The sequence below is a fragment of the Lygodium microphyllum genome, chromosome 28 (genome assembly GCF_053477565.2).
Source record: "Lygodium microphyllum isolate KBCC chromosome 28, Lygodium_microphyllum_v1.1.10, whole genome shotgun sequence".
NCBI classification, from domain to species: domain Eukaryota; kingdom Viridiplantae; phylum Streptophyta; class Polypodiopsida; order Schizaeales; family Lygodiaceae; genus Lygodium; species Lygodium microphyllum.
The window spans coordinates 23,518,426-23,524,966 of NC_141162.1; positions in this window are offsets into that span (position 1 = coordinate 23,518,426).

A 6,541-nucleotide genomic window follows, 5' to 3' on the forward strand; every position below is an offset into this window, starting at 1 on the left:
CTATCTCCTGTTGGCAGGCCTAACACCACAAGAAGTGGATGAGCTTGGATTTACCAAACGAGAACATCAGGAGCCAAAGCAGGAGGAGAAGGTGGAAATGAACTATCTCCTGTTGGCAGGCCTAACCCCATAAGAAGTGGATACGCTTGGATTTACTGAAGGAGAACATCAGGAGCCAAGGCAGGAGGAGAAGGTGGAAATGAACTTTGAAATGGGGCCGCATGAGGAAGAGCTTCTCCCACCATCTCCTTCCCCATAGCTTGACAAGCAACAACATGCAGATTCATCCTCAGAAAGAAAGGCGGTGTTGAGAAAAAGAAGAAAACAAATGGTGGAGGAAATACAAAGAAAATGGAATGCCAAAGGAGTAAGGGCACCACCCGCACCTATTCCCCCTTGCGAGGACGATTCCCCACAATAGCAAGCTTCCACCCCAACCTTGTGAAAGGTGAGAAGGATCGAAGCTTGGACATGAGCTATGGCAGGAGAGCAAGAGCAAGAAAGAGAGAGACAAGAAATGGGAACTCCAACAGTCACAATGTGTGATCGGGCCTTCCTTTATTTACTAGTCACTAAAAAATGAATGTAAAGAATAAAGTGACGTGACGGGCGCCCGCCACCTGCAGTGTGCAGTGGCGGGTACTGACAGTGTAGTAATACACAGGGCGGCACGGTGGACGCGCATTTACCCCAACAACCTCCCACTTAAAGACGAATCTGCACCAGTGAGAGAAAAAGAAAAGAAAAAAAAAGACAGTACAACTGTACATGGGTACAAGGGATGAGGAAAGGCAACATCTCATCCAATGCCCATCAATCTCCTGAGGAAGGCAAAGCGCTCAGTAGTGAGGCTTTTCGTGAGCAGATCTGCAGGATTCTCATTAGTGGAGATCTTGACAAGGTCAACGGACTTGTCCTCCACGACACCATGTATGAAGTGATACCTCACCTCAATGTGTTTTGTCTTCGCATGGAAGACCGGATTCTTAGCCAACTGAATGGCACTCATAGAATCCGAATGCAGTGTAGGTATAGCATCAATCCCAAGGTCAGCAACTAGACGGCCTAGCCATATGGCCTCCTTGCAAGCCTCAGTGGCTGCAACATACTCGGCCTCAGTGGTAGACAAAGCCGTACACTTCTAAACCCTGGACATCCAAGAGACAGCACCTCCAGCATAGGTGAATACATAGCCAGAAGTGGACTTCCTACTATCTGCATGTCCTGCATAATCGGAGTCAGTGTACCCCACGACCCCTGTATCCTGGCTACCATAGCAAATACACATATCTGTTGTGCCCTTCAGGTACCTCATGATACCCTTCACGGCATCCCAATGTTTCCTACCAGGTGTAGCCATATAGCATGCTACAACACCAACTGCAAAGGCAATATCTGGACGAGTGGCTATCACGGCATACATCAAACTGCCCACGGCTGAAGCATAAGGGATCTGGGCCATCTTGGCCCTCTGCTCATCTGTCTGCAGACAATCGGCCTGTGATACCTTCACATAAGAAGGCAATGGACAGCCAATAGGCTTTACATCCTGCATGCAGAAGCGCTCAAGGACTTTATGAATATACTCCCTCTGTGACAAGTAGAGAAGTCTGTGATGCCTGTCACATCTAATGCGCAAACCAAGTATGTGAGAGGCATGTCCCAAATCCTTCATCTCAAAGCTCTTCTTCAGCTGAGATTTAAGAGCATCTAGCTCATCATGAGCTTTCCCTGCTATCAACATATCATCCACATAGAGTACCAAAATAAGCAATGAACCATCACGGGCTTTCTTCGTGTAAAGACACGGATCCATAGCACTCCTGCTGTAGCCCTGTGACTGCATAAAGGCATCAAACTTATGATACCATTCCCTAGGTGCCTGCTTCAAGCCATAAAGACTTTTCTTCAACTTGCACACTAGGTGCTCCCTGCCAGGTTCTGCAAAGCACTTAGGCTGCTCCATATAGATCTCATCATGCAAGTCCCCATGTAAGAAAGCTGTCTTGACATCCATCTGATATAGATCTAAGTCAAGTTGAGCAACCAAAGCCAAGACCAAGCGCAGAGTGGTCATCTTAACCACAAGAGAAAAGACCTCATCAAAGTCTACACCATGCTCCTGCTTAAAACCCTTTGCTACCAATCTAGCCTTGTATGCCGGCTTGGGGTGTCCAGGGGTACTTTTCAACTTGTACACCCACTTGCATGGCAAAGCCTTCTTGCCCTTAGGCAAGGCAACCAAATCCCAAGTCTCATTCTTATGCAAGGAGTCGATCTCAGACTGCATAGCCCTCTCCCAAGAGTGACTGTCACCCATGCGCATAGCCTCATCATAAGTGAAAGGCTCTCCTACATCTGTAACCAAAATATAATGCATAGAGGGCTGAAATCTATCAGGTGGACGTCTGTCTCTAGCAGACCGTCTCACTGCAGGCTCTGCTGCCTGCCCAGCTGCCTGTCCAACACCCTGACCATGAGCATCTGCTGTAGCTGTAGGCTGTCCAACTGGCTGTGCAGGAGCTCTAGGCTCCTCCTGAAAGATCACTCTGTGGATCTCAATCACTTTCTCAGGCTGCCTGTGCATCTTGTCTTCATGGAAGACTACATCATGGTTGCGTACTATTTTCCGCGCCTGCGGATCCCATAGGCGATAGCCCATCTCTCCTAAATCACCATAACCAAGAAAGATGCATTTAATGCTCTTTGGATCCAACTTACTCCTCTTGTCCTTGGGCACATGGCAGAATGCCTCACATCTAAAGACACGGAGATGCGCATAAGAGGGTGGCTTACCAACCCAAACTTCCTCTGCAACCTGGAAATCCAATCCACTAGAAGGCAATAGGTTTATGACATGCACTGCCGTACTAACTGCCTCAGCCCAAAAGCTCTGTGGTAGGCCTACATGGCTAAGCATAGAGCGGACATGCTCTTGAATAGTCATGTTCATGCGCTCAGCCAAACCATTCTGGGCGGGGGTGTAAGGGGCGGTCAACTGACGCTTAATACCCCTGTCATCACAAAACTGCTCAAAAGCACGTGAGACATATTCTCCCCCATTGTTAGTCCTAAGGCATTTCAGCCTATACCCAGTCTGGTTCTCAACAAGAGCAAGCCAACGCTAAAAGACCGCCAAGACATCGGACTTTTGCTTTATGGGATAAGCCCACACTTTCCTAGAAAAATCATCAATGAAGGTAACAAAGTACTTCGCGCCACCCATAGACATACACGGCATGGGCCCACAAACATCTGAATGCACCAAAGCCAAGGGCTCACTCATGCATGGCCTACCCGATTTCTTATGCGTAGACCTATTCTGCTTACCATAAAGACAATGATCACACGAGTCAAAACGTGCATAGTCCAAAGGAGGAAGATACTGCAAACCAGATAACATTTTCATTCCCTTCAAAGACATGCTATGGCTAAACGCATGAATAGGACCATTCAGGAAGGGGCCAGTAGCATGCTTAGCCAGGCTGGCTTACCACAACACTTTTGGGCTGAGGCAGTCACTACTGCAGTGCATCTCATTAACAGGTTGCCTAGCAGTGGCATTGACTTTCAGGTTGCAGAGGAGGTATGGGCAAGAAATCCCCCCTCTTATGATCATTTGTGTGTCTTTGGATGTGAGGCATTCTGCCATGTGCCCAAGGACAAATGCAATAAGTTGGATCCTAAAAGTGTCAAATGAATTTTCATTGGCTATCGGCCTGTGATACCTTCACATAATAAGGCAATGGATAGCCAATAGGCTTTACGTCCTGCATGCGAAAGGGCTCGAGGACTTTATGAATATACTCCCTATGTGACAAGTAGAGGAGTCCCTGATGCATGTCGCATCTAATGCGCATACCAAGTATGTGAGAGGCCTGTCCCAAATCCTTCATCTCAAAGCTCTTCTTCAGCTGAGATTTAAGAGCATCTAGCTCATCATGAGCTTTCCCTGCTACCAGCATATCATCCACATAGAGTACCAAAATAAGCAATGAACCATCAGGGCTTTCTTCGTGTAAAGATATAGATCCATAGCACTCCTGCTGTAGCCCTGTGACTGTATAAAGGCATCAAACTTATGATACCATTCCCTAGGTGCCTGCTTCAAGCCATAAAGACTTTTCTTCAACTTGCACACTAGGTGCTCCCTGCCAGGTTCTGCAAAGCCCTTAGGCTACTCCATATAGATATCATCATGCAAGTCCCCATGTAAGAAAGCCGTCTTGACATCCATCTGATATAGATCTAAGTCAAGTTGAGCAACCAAAGCCAAGACCAAGCGCAGGGTGGTCATCTTAACCACAAGAGAAAAGACCTCATCAAAGTCTACACCATGCTCCTGCTTAAAACCCTCTGCTACCAATCTAGCCTTGTATGCCAGCTTGGGGTGTCCAGGGGTACTTTTCAGCTTGCGCACCCACTTGCATGGCAACGCCTTCTTGCCCTTAGGCAAGGCAACCAAATTCCAAGTCTCATTTTTATGCAAGGAGTCAATCTCAAACTGCATAGCCCTCTCCCAGGAGTGACTGTCACCCCTGCGCATAGCCTCATCATAAGTGAAAGGCTCTCCTACATCTGTAACCAAAACATAATGCATAGAGGGCTGAAATCTATCAGGTGAATGTCTGTCTCTAGCAGACCATCTCACTGCAGGCTCTGTTGTTTTCCCAGCTGCCTGTCCAACACCCTGACCATGAGCATCTGCTACAGCTGTAGGCTGTCCAACTAGCTGTGCAAGAGCTCTAGGCTCCTCTTGAAAGATCTCTGCGGATCTCAACCACCTTCTCAGGCTACCTGTGCATATTGTCTTCATGGAAGACTACATCATGGTTGCGTACTATTTTCCGCGCCTGCAGATCCCATAAGCGATAGCCCATCTCTCTTGAATCACCATAACCAAGAAAGATGCATTTAATGCTCTTTGGATCCAACTTACTCCTCTTGTCCTTGGGCACATGGTAGAATGCCTCACATCCAAAGACACGGAGATGCGCATAAGAGGGTGGCATCCACTAGAAGGCGATCATTTTATGACATGCACTAGAAGGTGATCGGTTTATGACATGCACTGCCGTACTAACTGCCTCAGCCCAAAAGCTCTGTGGTAGGCCTGCATGACTAAGCATAGAGCGGACACGCTCCTGAATAGTCCTGTTCATGTGCTCAGCCAAACCATTCTGGGGTGGGGTGTAAGGTGCGGTCAACTGACGCTTAATACCCCTGTCATCACAAAACTGCTCAAAAGCACGTGAGACATATTCTCCCCCATTGTCAATCCTAAGGCATTTCAGCCTATACCCAGTCTGGTTCTCAACAAGAGCAAGCCAACGCTGAAAGACTGCCAAGACATCGAACTTTTGCTTTATGGGATAAGCCCACATTTTCCTAGAAAAATCATCAATGAAGGTAACAAAGTACTTCGTGCCACCCATAGACATACACGGCATGGGCCCACAAACATATGAATGCACCAAAGCCAAGGGCTCACTCATGCATGGCCTACCCAATTTCTTATGCATAGACCTATTCTGCTTACTATAAAGACAATGATCACACGAGTCAAAATGTGCATAGTCCAAAGGCGGAAGATACTGCAAACCAGATAACATTTTCATTCCCTTCAAAGACATATGCCCCAAATGGGCATGCCAAAGTGATACATGTGGGATAGATCCCACTGCTAAAACATGGTCTATAGAAGACCCAGATACAACAAGAGGATAGAGGCTGCCAGCCTTGGCACCTCTAGCAAGCACAAGTCTGCCTCTGGTAATCTTCCAGGCAGAATCTCCAAAATAGACATGAAACCCTGCATCATCCAACTGTCCTGCAGACATAAGACTGCACGTAAGCGCAGGTACATGACGTACATCCCTGAGCAAAAAGGAACTGCCAGTGGAAAACTGCAACTGAATATCTCCAAAGCCCATAATATCAAGAGACCTATCATCTCCAAGTCTGACTGATCCAGATACAGTATGGTAAGAGTGAAACCACTCACGGTAAGGCGTCACATGGAAGGATGCACCTGAATCCAATAACCAGCACCGTGCATACATACTAGGTGTATCAGCCAAGTGTGAGGCATCAGAAGAACTAGATGCAAGTATAAATTCATCACCACCATCGAAATCCTCAGTCTGCGTGACATTAATTTCCTCAATCTTGACGCTGGACTTCGCAGGTACTATGCTACAATCAGAGGACTTCTCCTGCACTTTCTCTTTTCTCTTATCCTTGCACTTCTCATTGCGCAACTCATGACACTATGGTCTGATATGGCCCTTTTTCCCACAATGATGACAAGTGACATTAGCGTTGCGCCCACGCGACTTACTACGCGACTTTCCACGAGATTTAGACTGACCCTTCTGCGAGTCACAGCCACGGCCATGACCACGATCATTCCTGTCATTCCTACCTCTAACTATCAAAGCATGTGAAACACGAGAGGCATCCAAGTTTTTACGATTAACCTCTTCCTGCAGAAGAGCACTCTCAACATCATTCAGTTTCAGAATAGCACTAGAGGCACATA